Here is a 14,833-nt window from a genome sequence, read left to right on the forward strand (position 1 = left end):
TTTGTAGTGACAGGGTTTGTCAGGTAACAACCAAGAAGAAATTAGACAAAATCCAGTCATCAAACCATTACAAAGCATCTCAGAGAAGCAGCGTATGGTAACCAAGGACAGAGTCAGTACAAAAGGAGGTGGATTAGAAGCCTGTGAATAGCTGGAACGAGCGTGTGCATAGCTTGCTAGCTGAAGGGTGCTCATTACACATGATTAAGAAATTATCTTTTTGTGTGTAATTACCATAATCACGCAATTACTAGAGATGGGCACACAGCAAACTCCAGTTGCAAACACCGTTGGAGCTCTGAGGAAGTCTCACTCTAGATCATTGCAGCTGTCTCTATCCTGGGCTAAACCAAAACCCTGGATCTGAACCACACTGAGTTCTGGCACCATTCAGGTCTCGCTCCCAGTTTGTCACCTCAGGCCCATCACGAGTCATTAGATACAAAGAAGGTGAAATGGGACCATGCAAGGAAAAGGAACGGAGGATGCTTTTTGCTGTATTTAAAAACCACAAACCACGTATGCATTGCTGTGCGATCACGGAGTACGTTTTCAATGGTTTGTAAGACCTTCGGACAACAGTGAGGAAAATCACCCAAGAGATAAGGCAAGGCCTCACCTGGTGCAAACCAGCCCATCTCTATTGATATCAGTGATCACCAACCACTCACAAAGTCAAAATCGGCATCAGAGTTCCAATACAGGCATCCTGGCTTCTAGCTAGTGCAGAAGCGTGCACGTTTAAAAAAAAACACCCATGTATTAGACTGGGTTAGTTAGATAGTTCCTAATGATTTCTATGTTGCACTGGTTTCTGGTCTCCTTATTGCTACTAGTATTGGCTGTGCTTGCTTCATGTTTCTTTCTGTTTAGCTTATCCCCTCCTAACTACTCCCTGCCTCCCCTGAGTCCCCTCCCTCCACCCCAAAATCCTGGAGCTAACCTGACGTTTGCCACCATCACATTGTTCACTCTGCTTGTGTGTTACACTCCATTCCCCTACCCTGGGTCTGCTGTGAGTATTCAGATTGTAAACTCTTGGGGCAGGGACTGTGTTATGCTGTTTTTACAGGCCCTAGCACAATGCGGCCCCATTCTTGGTGTGCTTAGGCACTACGTAATAAACATGATTAACCGTTTCATAGAGTCTAAGGCCAGAAGAGACCATCAGATCATCTGTTCTGCCCTCCTGTACAACACAGGCTGTTAAATTTCACCCAATTGCCTCTGCATTTAGCCCAAAGACTTTAGTTAGACCAAAACATGTCAGTCCTCAGGAAACTAAATTGTATGCTAAAGAATAGGAGAGACCGAGATGCCACTGAGCATACGTACCAATAGGGTGACCAGATGTCCCGATTTTATAGGGACAGTCCCTATTTTTGGGTCTTTTTCTTATATAGGTTCCTATTATCCCCCCATCCCCTGTCTTGATTTTTCACACTTGCTGTCTGGTCACCCTAGGTGCCAATCAACTCCTCCCACTCCCTCCCAGTGCCTCCCACTTGCAGCAACCAGCTGTTCCCGGGAATGCAGGAGGCGCTGGGGGAAGGGGGCGGAATTGCATGGAGTGGGGGTGGGGCAGGGGCAGGAAGAGGCGGGGCAGGGGTGGGGTCTTGTGGGTAGGGTGGAGTGAGGGGCAGGGCCTGGAGCTGAGCGGGGGTTGAACAGCCCTGGGGAAAGGAGGAAGCCAGTGCCTGTGTCACTGAGGGCCGAGGCTGCTTAGGTGAGATATAGCCAGATGATCCCAGCAAATGATCCAGAATCATACTCTCAGCAGCAATAGCAATTCAATGGGACTTTAGTTTGCACAGTGTCGTTCGTACCCAAAATGCTTTCTGCGTGTTACAACACACCAGCGGCATTTATTTACACAAACCGGCAGCGGCACAGGTATTTGTAGGGTGGGAAAAAATACAAGAAACCCGTAGACGGTCAAGCCCAGAACAGGAAGAGACAATGGGAGATTAAAAAAAGAAAAAGCTCAAGGAAAGAGAGGAAAAGAAATCTTTCCAGATGAGAGCTGAAATCAGATGAAGAGCGACAGAGACGCATGGGCTGCAGGGGTGAAGGTCCTTGGGCTCATGCTGGCTGGGTAATGGGAATGGACCAGAGAGGAGAGCTGTCATAGATCAGTGAAGAGGACCCATAGGCTGGCGCAATGCTATGGCCAGACTGAAAACAAGGAAGGCCATTTCTGAACTTGGATTACCTCCTGGCTTTATGGCAGGCCCAGGGCTATCGCAGTTCTCAGGCTTCGTACTGGTTTTCAGTGAATGGCACATACAGGGCATTGCAGAGAAGTATAAATTCACTACACCCCAAGGACACTAACTGCATTAGGAGGGATTAGCGTTGTAAAAAGCCTGATCTTCTGGGTTATTTCCATGTAATGTGTTAATGACTGAAAGAGCTTGGGGACTGGGGAGACAGTACAGACAAAGCCTTCAACCATCGACAAATCTTCCTCTCAGTCAGAGTCAAGGGGGATACACTTATGAGTCCAGGGAGAAAGGCATCCCTGATGCAACTCCACTGAAATCAGTTGAATTTGCCCCTGTGGTATTAATTTTGATGGAATAAATGGGCCCAAAGAGTCAACGGTGTTAACATGACCCAGAAACTGCCCAACATTAAGCCGTTTTTAACAGGGTTTGGTATACAGAGACCTCAGCCTCCGTAGTACCATGGCAAACACATCATTTAAAACCGTTTAAACCTTTTATTAAAGAAACAGAAAAGAAAGCAAAAGAGCTAGAGCCTACGAAATATAAAGTATTAAGTAAGGCCTTCATTTTCACAACATAGACTCATAGACTTTAAGGTCGGAAGGGACCATTGTGATCCCTTGTTCCCCTGCCGAGAGAGTTTCAAACAAACAAACTAACTAACAAACCCTCCTGTTTTTACCGGTTTTAATACTGGAGGTGGTATTAAAGATAGGGTTACCATCTTTTAGTTTTTAAAAAGGAGGACACTCCATGGGGACCCAGCCCCGCCCCAACCCCGCCCTCAGCCCCGCCCCAACTCTGCCCCCTCCCCTGAACGCTCCGCCCCCTGCTCCTCCCCCTCCCCTGCTTCCCGCAAATCAAATGTTCGCGGGAAGCCTGAAACAGGGAGGCAGCAGGTAGGCTGGGGCGGGGTGCGACGCGGCTCAGTCCGGCCCTCCTGGCCGAGCAGCTCCCTTCGGCGGCCGGCCCAGGCCAAGAGGCTCTGGCCCCGGCGTCTCCCGCCCTGCCCGGCTTGGCTCGGGCCCGGGGCACTGGCCCCCGGCCCCGCGACCCCGGCCCCCGGCTCCCGGCCCCGCGACCCCAGCTCCCAGCTCCCGGCCCGGCCCGGCCCCGCGACTCTGGACCCCGGCCCGGACCCCGGCCTGGCACCGCGCCCCCCCGGCTCGGCACCGCGCCCCCGGCTCCCGGCCCGGCCCCGCGACTCTGGACCCCGGCCCGGACCCCGGCCCGGCACCGCGCCCCCACGGCTCGACGCCCGGACCCCGGCCCGGCACTGCGCCCCCCCAGCTCGGCCCCGCGCCCCCGGCTCCCGGCCCGGTCCCGCGGCCTGCCCCCGGCACCGCGGCTCCCGGCCCCCAGCCCGGCCCTGCGACCCCGGACCGGCCCCGCGATCCCGCGACCGGCTCCCAGCCCCGCGACCCTGGACCGGCTCCCGGCCCCGCGGGCCCAGCACCGCGCCCCTGGCTCCCGGACCGGCTCCCGGCCCCGCGGGCCCGGACCGGCTCCCGGCCCGGACCCCGGACCGGCACCACGCCCCGGCTCCCCGCCCGGCACCGCACCTGGCCCGGCCCGGCACTGCGACCCCGGCTCCTGGCCCGGCCTGGCCCCCAGCCCGGCACCGCGCCCCTGGTTCCCAGCCCGGCACCGCGCGCCCGGCACCGCGCCCCCGGCCCGGCCCCGCCCCGGCCCCGCACCGCCGACCCCAGCCAAAGAGGCCCCGGCCGAGCACCACCGAGCCCTCCCTCCCTCCCGATTTTCCTGGACATGCCCGGCTTTTGGGGATTTCCCCCCGGACGGGGATTTGAGCCCCCAAAAGCCGGACATGTCCGGGAAAATCCGGAGGTATGGTAACCCTAATTAAAGATGGTAATAATTGGCCTTTTCACAGGGAAGAGAAGTTAGTTAAGATGGGCTGTTGTTGCAGTCCAATCCCGTTTCCTAGAAGAGAAAACGTGACAAACACACACAAAAGGGTAAAGAAAAGAACAGCAAATATAGAAAATGCAGCTTCTGTCTCTGCTGTTTAGTTTTACTTGCAAAGTGACTACGGGAAAAACACAGGCACAGCACACAGTTTTATCAGTCACCCTGAGAGCTGGCAAACATGTACCAGCATTGGGCTGTTTAGGGCATTGCTTTTAGCTGCCTCTTTCTATTTATACCAATGTTGCATGATATACAGTCTTCAGACTTTTAGACAGATGGCAAGAGGAGAATAGGAAAGAGAAGAAATAAGGTGGGGAAGGAAAAGGTGTGTGTGTGTGTGTGTGTGTGTGTGTCCATCCCAGAGGACGGCAGCAAGCTCACTCCTTCCCCTGCTTTCAGTCAGCAATTGTTGCATTAGCTTCCCTCAAGATCTTTTTTTTTTTTTTTAAAGGACCCAAAAGAGAGTGACAGGTGGAATAGCCCAGCTCTTTGCTGTTTTGTCTACCAATTGGGCCTAATTTCTGATACAGCAATTTTGGTTCATTGATTACTAGTCCCACACTTCTCTTGTTTACCAGGCATGACTTTAACACAGACTTGAGTTATATCAGTAGGACATTTTGTTTGGACTAATTCAGTCTGCCTGTCTCCCTTTTCCCATCACTATTTATTGGTATAGTTTATTGTGACACTTTATAAACTCTTATCCACTTTCCCACAGTTAGGCTTTACATAACAACATAAGAAAGGCCATACTGGGTCAGTCCAATGGTCCATCTAGCCCAGTATCCTGTCCTGTGATGGTGGCCAATGCCAGATGTTTCAAAGGGAACAAACAGAACAGGGCAAGCTTCAAGCGATCAATCCCCTGTGGTCCAGTACCAGCATCTAGCAGTCAGAGGCTTACGGACACCCAGACCATACAGTTAGGGTGACCAGTCAGCAAGTGTGAAAAATCGGGACAGGAGGTGGAGGCTAATAGGTGCCTATATAAGAAAAAGCCCCAAAAATCGGGACTGTCCCTATAAAATCGGGACATCTGGTCATCCTACAAACAGTTGCCTCCCTGACCATCTTGGCTAATAGCCATTGATGAACCTATCCTCCATGAACATACCTAAGTCTTTTTTGAACCCAGTTATAATTTTGGCCTTCATGCCATCCCCTGGCAATGAGTTCCACAAGCTGACTGTGCATTGTGTGAGGAAATATTTCCTTATGTTGGTTTTAACCTGATGCCTGATTGGGTGATCCCTGGTTCTTGTGTTATGTGAAGGGGCAATTAACACTTCCTTATTCTCCACACCAGTCATGATTTTATAGACTTCTACCATATCCCTTCTTGGTTGTCTCTTTTACAAGCTGAACAGTCCCAGTGTTTTTAATCTCTCCTTATACAGAAACTTAATCATTTTTGTTGCCTTTCGCTGTACCTTTTCAAATTCTAATATATGATTTTTGAGATGAGGCAACCAGAACTGCAGGCAGTATTCAAGGTATGGGCTGTACCATGGATTTATATAGTGGCATTATGTTATTTACTGTCATTATTTATCCCTTTCCTAATGGATCCTAACATTCTGTTAACTGCTTCGACTGCGCTCCACACTGAATGGATGTTTTCACAGAACTATCCAGGATAACTCCAAGCGCTGTTTCCTGAGTGGTAACAGCTAAGTTAAAAGACCACTCATCCACTTTTGTGAGATCCCTTTGTAATTCTTCGCAGTCTTCTTCAGACTTAACGCTCTTCAGTAATTTTGTATCATCAGCAAACTTTGCCACCTCTCTGTTTACCTCTTTTTCCAGATCATTTATGAATATTTTGAACAGCATTGGTCCCAGTACTGATCCTTCAGACACCCTGCTATTTACCACTCTGCACCGTGAAAATTGACCAATTTTTCCTACTTTTTGTTTCCTATCTTTTATCCAATTGCTGATCCATGAGAGGACCCTCTTTCTTATCCGATTGCACCTTACTTTGCTTAAGAACCTTTGGTGATGGACCTTTTTAAAGGCTTTCTGAAAATCTAAGTACACTATATCCACTGGATCACTCTTGTCCACATGTTTGTTGACACTCTCAAAGAATTCTAGTAGATTAGTGAGGCGTGATTTCCCTTTACAAAAACTATGTTGACTCTCCCCCAACATATTGTATTAATCTAAGAGTGTCTGATAATTCTGTTCTTTACTATTGGTTTCAACCAATTTGCTTGGCATTAAAGTTAGGCTTACTAGCCTGTAACTGCCAGGGTCACCTCTGGAGCCTTTTTTACAAATAGGTGTCATATTAGCTAGCCTCCAGTCATCTGGTACAGAATCTGATTTAAGTGATAGGTTGCATACTACAGTTACCAGCACTGCAATTTCATATCTGAGATCCTTCAGACCTCTGGTCCTGGTGACTTATTACTGTTTACTTTATCCATTTGTTTCAAAACCTCCTCTATTGACACGTCACTCTGGGACAGTTCCTCAGATTGTCACCCAAAAAGAATGGCTCAGGTGTGGGAATTTCTCTCACATCCTCTGCAGTGAAGACTGATGCAAAGAATTCATTTAGCATCACTGCAACTGCCTTGTCTTCCTTGCGTGCTCCTTTAGGAACTCGTTTGGCCAGTGTCTCCACTGACTGTTTGGCAGGCTTCCTGCTTCTGATGTGCTTAACATTTTCTTTTGCTGTTAGTTTTTGTTAGTTGATCTTCAAATTATTTTTTGGCCTGCCTAATTATACTTTTATATTTGACTTGCCAGAGTTTATGCTCCTTTCTATTTTCCTCAGTAGGACTATTTAAAGGATGCCTTTTCGCCTCTAACTGCCTCTTTTACTCTGTTGTTTCATCATGGTGGCATTTATGTTTTTGGTCCTCTTACTATTCTCTTTAATTTGGGTATACATTTAATTTGAGCCTCTAATATAGTGTTTTTAAAAATTTTCCATGCTGCTTGCAGGCATTTCACTTTTTTGACTGTTCCTTTTAATTTCTGTTTAACAAGCATCCTCATTTTTGCATAGTTCCCCTTTCTGAAGTTAAATACTACTATGGTGGGCATCTTCAGTATTCCCCCACAAGGATGTTAAATATAATTACATTAAGGTCATTATTTCCCAGCAGCTCAGCTCTTGGACCAGATCCTGTGCTCCACTTAGGGCTAACTCAAGAATTGCCTCTCCCTTTGTGTATTCCAGGATTAGCTGCTCCAAGAATCTTTCAATTGGAGCAGGCCCCAACTTTCACTACACCCCCTTAGTGCCACCTTATGGGCCAGATAATCAGCTGGTGTAAATACATGTCACTCCATTTTCACCAATGCTGATTTACATCAACTGAAAATCTGGCCCTAATGTCTAAAAAAATCAAAAGCATGGAAATGTTTCTTACTCTAAGTGAGCTAAGACTTTCAATGGGACTTATGCTCCTGGTCACTTTAATGTCTTTAAGCCCAACCTGAGTTCTTTACCTCTCATTTTCTCTCTCTTTCTTTGACCAATTTCTCTCTTTGCCTTTTCTTATTCCATACTTCTCCCCCTCAGCTGCGATTGCAAGCACTTTATTTCTCTTCCCATCGCCATGCATCTTTCATGTTCTACCCCACTTTGCTATATATTTAATGAGGGGCAGGACTTCTCATTTGCTAACAATCAGCCTGTGTGACATATTTGGGTTACTCTCAGGATTTCTAGTGAAGTAAAATGCATCTTTCATTTTTTATGAAGCTGCTCAATAATTTAGCGTTCATTAATGATGTAGGATGAAGTCACCATCTTGGACATGGCTTTTGTCTGTTGAGATGTTGCAGTGGGGATGGGCTGGGACGGGAGGGGTTACCTATGGACAGCGTTTCCATGTGAGAGGCCAAGAAGAGAAGCTCAAATCAGATCCCATTGCCTGGAATTTTGGGAGCAAGAGCAGGTTGAATTGCATGTCTGGATCCAAAACCTGCCCCCATAATTTGGGGTCTGGGTCAGAATCACAATGGAAATGGCTTGTTTTCTGGATTCAGTTCTGGATGTAGCCCCATAATGCAGAAATCACAAGACATGAGTAAAAGTCATTACCTTCTGATGGGCATTCAATGGCTCCTGACTAGAACCTAGTCAACAGGCATCCAACCACCTTCCACAGCCTGCCAAAGCATCCTCTGCCAGGGAGTCCATAACATCAGCTTCGAGGGTGCTAGAGCCAGGCTAAAATAACCAGCTCCTCAATGCCACATTCCAACCCTGGCCAGGCAATTGCCTTGCTAGTCATGAACTGGCCGGTGTGTATATGGCCATGCCCCCAACTAGCGGAGTCAGACCGGATTGAATGGCTTGTCAGACTGTTAAAAGTGTAGGCTGGCCAGCTGGGCTGCTTGGAGAACAGTGCTGTAGGCAGTCAGGGTGGGGCAGATACCAGCTGCAAGGTCCCCTGTTCACTGGTACACAAGAAGTGGTGGGGAGGGGGAGGTTTAGAGTCCAGCTGCTTGGAGAACATAGTGGGAGCTAAGTATCAAAGAGGTAGCCGTGTTAGTCTGGATCTGTAAAAGCAGCAAAGGGTCCTGTGGCACCTTATAGACTAACAGACGTATAGGAGCATGAGCTTTCGTGGGTGAATACCACCCTTCTTCGGATGCATAGTGGGAGCTAAGCCCCAGGGATCGGGCGGGGCGGGGAGGAGGCTAAGGTGACCAGATTTCCAAGCGCAAAAAGCAGGCCATGTTTGCAGTGCTATTTTCTATAGTTGTGAAATACTCATACAAAAGACAAGCAGGCACTTATTAAATAACACGTGCTGGTGTCACAACTGCCAGGTTCTGAAGCACCAGCTATTGCAATGGGAGTTAGGCAGCAAAATACCTTCGTGAATTCGACCCTTGGTGGCTGAATGAGTTTTTAATGAAACTCTGAACCAGCATCCTTAACACTCGCTCGGAGTCAAAGGACAGCTTTGAGTGTGTTTACCCTCGGTCAGCTTCTGCCTTGCCAATATGAGATTAATTTCCACGCCTCCAAAGAGACGTAAATTTGATGTTGAATCTCATGCCTGGCAGTCCCTGTCTATTATACCTAGCCATCAGCCTGGGTAACGCTATGCTGTCAGACAAAATTGTACTGCTGTAACTCAAAGTAAAGGAACCATTCTCTTTAATGGGCGCTCTGGGTCTCGCATGCAGCTTCCTCCTCACTGGTGCTGCTTCATTGCCTTTTTGGGGGAGGGGCGGGGGGGGGCTGCTGCTACTCAGCCAGGACTGTAGGTCCAGATTAATGCAACGCCACGGGATGGTCAAGGAGCTACGTGCATGCTTGGGTGCTTCAGGTACGTGATGGGAGAAACAAAATGTACCTTTACAGAATCATAGAAATGTAAGGATGGAAGAGACCTCAACAGGTCACCTAGTCCAGCTGCACTGAAACAGGACCAAGTATAAACACTTTTCTGGGATGGTCTAACGGGCTCTTAGAAACCTCCAGTGACAAGGATTTCACAAGTTCCCTACTCAGCCTGTTCCAGTTTAACTGGGCTTATAGTTAAAGAAGTTTTTCTTAATTTGTAACCCGAATCTCTCTTATTGCAAACTAAGCCCATTACTTCTTGTCCTACCTTCAGTGGACGTGGAGTACAATTGATCACCAGTCTCTTTATGCCAACCTTTTAATTATTTGAAGACTGTTACCATGTTCCCCTTCAGCCTTCTCTTCTCTAGACTAACCCTGGCCAGTTCTTTCAATCTTTCCTCATCTCTCATGTTTTCTAAACCTCTTATCATTTTTGTTGCTCTCCTCTGGACTCTCCAATTTCTCCACATTTTCTTTACTTGTGGTGCCCCAAATTGGACACTCCAGCTGAGGCCTCATCAGCGCCAAATAGAGTGGAAAAATGATTTCCCTATTCTTATATATGACCCTCCTGTTAATGCCTCCCAAGATGATATTAGCCTTTTTTGCTGCAGCATCATATTGTTTTTCTAGCAATAGCTCCAATATTCCACAGAGTCTCCCTGTGGACACTACCGAATGCTTTCCTGAAGTCGATAAAGTTAATTAAAATGGCAGGAGCTTTTTTGATGATCTGACAAAGAGTGAATATCTGTTCACAAACTGATCTACCAGCATGGAACCCAGACGCTTCTTCTTGTAATAATTTCATGCACCACCTTCTTCATTCAATTCAGCATAACAGTAGCCATTGCCTAGCCAGTTATTCCCCTTACCCCGAGCTCAGATGAGTGCCTTACATCCTCTAGTCTAGAGTGGGAATCTTACACAGCCACAAGGAGCTAAATCATAAACATAAAAGGGCTAGATGCTCCGCTGGTGTAAAACAGCACTGATTTGGTACTTGGACTTGGATGGAGCAAGGCTGATTTACAGTAACCAAAGACCTGGGACGATCAGATCCAAGCTCCAAGTGACATTGCTGATCCACTATCACCTTGCTGAGCAGAACCAAAATCCCAGATCCAAACACTCAAAGGCTTTGGAGCTGTTTGGGCTTGGATCCAGCCTTTGCCCATTGCTTCTTAGGCCGGGATGACAAGAACTAGTTTGCAAGTTCCAGCACTGCCAACTGCAAGCATTTAAAAATAATGAGACAGTTCCCCCCACCACAAATCCTGTAATTGGATTAAAAAACATGAGCTAAATAAATAAATGTTGGGTGCTTTTAACTTTGGCCTTTTTTCCAGCCCTCAGGTCACTCACGGGTCATTTTTTCACTCTTTTCTTAAATGAAAAGCTGAGATTTTCAACTGATCACATGACTCCAGCAGCTGGGGCTTTATGAAACATCAAGTATCATGAGACTCAAGATAAAATCTGAAGATAAAATCATGAGTGCTTTCCTAAACCAGCTTAAAGTATATTGAATATTTTGTGTTGTCTGGCCTTTCGGCCTATGATATTTCACTCTGCAAATGGAAAGGAGAAATCTTACCAGAACTTTGGTTGTTCTATTCACAGGGCATAACATACTGGACTTTATTAATCTTCATGGAAGTCATTAAATCAGTTAGATCAATGTAACTGATTTTCCTTTTTTCTCGATGGAACACATTTATGGTTAGCAATCCTTTACTTGGCATTCTTGGGGAAAGAAAGTGAATGTACAACGTCTGGGGATTGGTCCTGCTTTGAGCAGGGGGTTGGACTAGATGATCTCCTGATGTCCCTTCCAACCCTGACATTCTATGATACATTTCTGAGCCATGAAACTACGCACAACAATCACAAGTCCCATAACAGTATTTTTTCAAAGGACTAGCAATTCTTGTAGTAAACATAAATGTTTTACTTGGGGGAATTTATGCCAGCCTAAGACTTTATTGGCTGGTGGTAGGAATTATAGTTGTTATAGAAAGAGAGCTAAATATTAAACTTGCGTCTAAAAGAAAGATAAACCATTTATTCAGCCCTGGAAACAAACAAATAAAACCTTCCTGAAACAAGGGGAGGCTAATAAAATACTAAGAAATCTTAGTGGAAAAGGGTTTTTTGCTCAAAACCTCACCAGGGACTGAGTACATTTTGGAATAGTACTGACCACCACCTAGGAAGAAATTCTTAATTGTCATTTCACCAGATTCTTCATCTGGTTGAAAAATTTTCATCAGAAAGTTTTCAGTTTAAAAAAAAATGCCTTTTTGAATCGTATGAACATTTTTGCAAAAAAATTTCGTACCATTTAAAATTTTCGGATTTGTTGATTAAACAATTTGAGATGAAAAAAAAATCTGTTTTCAATCAAATCAAACGAAAAAAGATTCATCTTGATTGGCGCCAGATGGAATTGAAATGAACTTTTTTTCTGTTTTGGCTTTTTGGAGTTTGGCAAAGATGATCTAATAGGGAACTACAGAGGTCTATGGAGAACCAAGTATAGTTAAGGTAGGGAAATCTCAGCCATTTCAGTGAGCAAGGCATGCAGTTAGCATGACAGAAGACAAATCTTCTACGGAAGAACATCCTTATGGCATCTGACGAAGAAGATTGAGGGATAATATTGAGCAAGATGTAAATGCTCTTACTGTGAATTATCATCAATGGGAAAAATATGTCCTTTACAGCTAGAGGTGTGGGAAGATTGTAAGAGCAGTCAAGGACCTCCATGGTCTATAAAGGCCAGGAGTAGGACAATAGGTGTAGTTTTTTCAGTTCTCCCCACTCTCCCTTTTCACCCCCCTTTTTCCAGTGAAAAAATGAAAATATGTCATTTTGAGTCTATTCAAATCCAAATTATTTTTTTCCATTTTTAATGGATTTGAAGCTGTGTGTGTGTGTGTGTGTGTGTGTGTGTGTGTGTGTGTGTGTGTGTGTTTTGAATCCTTTTGCCAAAAAATAATAATCAGAAAATGTCAGGAACATGGTTTGACATTTGGCAGAGAAAGATGCAAATGTTTAGCCTGGCCCTACCAAACCCTTAAAGAATGTCAAGAAAGCCCTGTGCAATGAATGGAGAAACTTGGATCTGCTTGTTAAACCTCCAATACTAACTTGGAGGAATCCGTTTGGTGATCAGTAACTTAATTAGATTAAAGCTATTGTAACTGCTAGTTGTCAAAGGAGGATTAGCAAGAGGCAAATAATGTCAATGAGAACAAGCTCTAGGAGGATCTCTGAACTAAGAGAAGGATGGTGGGCCATCACGCTGAATGTTCTGCTGTCAAGAGCAGCACAGACCTCCTTGGAAGCTAAGATGTCTCATCCTACTTAATCAATAGATTTTTACTATAAGAGGTGTCTAACTAACTAGGCTACTGCTCAGTAGATACTCATCTTCTGTGGGTGAGAGAGTCAAGCTTTCGAGCTACAAAGAGCTCTTCTTCAAAGGAGAGGGGACTGGACTAGATAGATGACCTCTCAAGGTCCCTTCCAGGCCTGCGATTCTATGATGCAATGATTCAGGTCTGGGAAACTAAGCAGAGCTCTGTGTGGCTCGAAAGCTTGTCTCTCTCCCCAGCAGAAGCTGCTCCAAAAAAATATATTACCTCACCCACCTTGTTTGTGTAATATCCTGGGACCAACCTGGCTACAACAGCACAGCATACTTCACCTTGCACCGTCATTTACATGGGGAAAGTGAATCTCAAATGCCACCATTCTGGTCTGTTGTGTTTCATGCTCACTTTGCACTGGTGTAAGTGAGTGCCCAAGGTGCAGGGCAGTGGCAAATCTTATTTTAACAATGACTAGCAAAGCATAGATCCTGTATGTCTGAGGTTATAAACTTCCTGAATTCAGTACAGGCTTTTCCACGGTGTTTGTCACCATGGTATCTGAGCCCCTCACAAACAGAAATGGCTTCATCCATATGGCTAGGGGGTAGCACCGCTGAAAAGGACCTGTGGGTTAGAGTGGATCACAAACTCAATAAGCCAACAATGTGGTGTAGTTGAAAAAAGTCTAACCTTATTCTAGGGTGTATTAACACGATTGTCAAATGTAAAACACAGGAGGTAATTGTCCTGCTCTACTCAGCACTGGTGAGGCCTCTGCTGGAGTCGTGGGTCCAGTTCTGGGGGCCACACTTTAGGAAAAGTGTGGACAAATTGGAGAGCGTCCAGAGGACAGCAACAAAAAATGATAAAAGGGTTAGAAAATCTGATCTACGAGGAACGGTTAAAAAATCTGGGAATGTTTAGTCTTGAGAAAAGACGACTGAGGGGGGACCAGATAACAGTCTTCAAATATATTAAGCATGGTTATAAAGAGGATGGTGAGGAGGACAAGAAGTAATGGGCTTAATCTGCAGCAAGGGAGATTTGGTTAGATATTATGAAAAACCTTCTAACTCTTCAGATGGGGCACAGAGGCACGGAGAGACTAGATGACTTGCCCAGGGTCACATGAGTTTGTGGCAGATCTCCTGAGTGCCAGTCTAGCCTTAACCACAAGACCAGTCTCAAGAAATGCCCTAAAAACACTGCCTTTAGTCACCAAGTCCTTCCTCCTAGACTAAGAGCAAATGTGTCTTAGCAGCTTGGAAACTGGTGACTAAAGGATTGCCTGGTTCTGTTCACACACACACACACACACACACACACACACACACACACACACACACACACACAAGTTCAGAAGGGATGCCAAACACACCGACACTTTTAGGCTGCTACGGACATTGATTAAGTCCGATCTCTGCTCCAGGCACTTCAGAAACGTGAGTGGCATTACTGCAAATGTACCTCCAGTGTCAAAGCACATCCATTGATCCCTTTTGTGAAAGCAGTGCGCGCTCTACCAGGCTCAGACACTGTTTTATTTATCGAAATCATTACGGTTGAGTTGGTGTTTCCATTACAGAACTTGGACCCTGAGGGCTAGCGGTTCGCTCTGCTGTTTAAAACTGTATCGGACGGAAACTTGGCTTACAATTGCCCTGATGTCAAGAGTTAAATACATAAAGAGGCAGTTTTCATTCCGTCTCCATCTCTGCCGTGATCCAAAGCTTTGCCACCTTGTGGCTGGATTGCTGCAGGAGACGCCTCCTGGGACGCTCCACCTTGGGGAGCACGCGGCTGCCTGTTTAGAAGACTGTGCCCGGCCTTAGCACAGGATAGGGCATGGTGCTAGGAGTTTCCCCTGTGCTTCTGCACGAGGGTCTGGCCCATTCACAGTCCCTGCATTCAGGGGAGCAGGACGATGCTCCCTTCTAGCACCCCAGGAGGCACAAATCACCCCAGTGGTGGGA

This window comes from Chrysemys picta, chromosome 1 (assembly GCF_011386835.1).
Source record: "Chrysemys picta bellii isolate R12L10 chromosome 1, ASM1138683v2, whole genome shotgun sequence".
Taxonomy (NCBI): domain Eukaryota; kingdom Metazoa; phylum Chordata; order Testudines; family Emydidae; genus Chrysemys; species Chrysemys picta.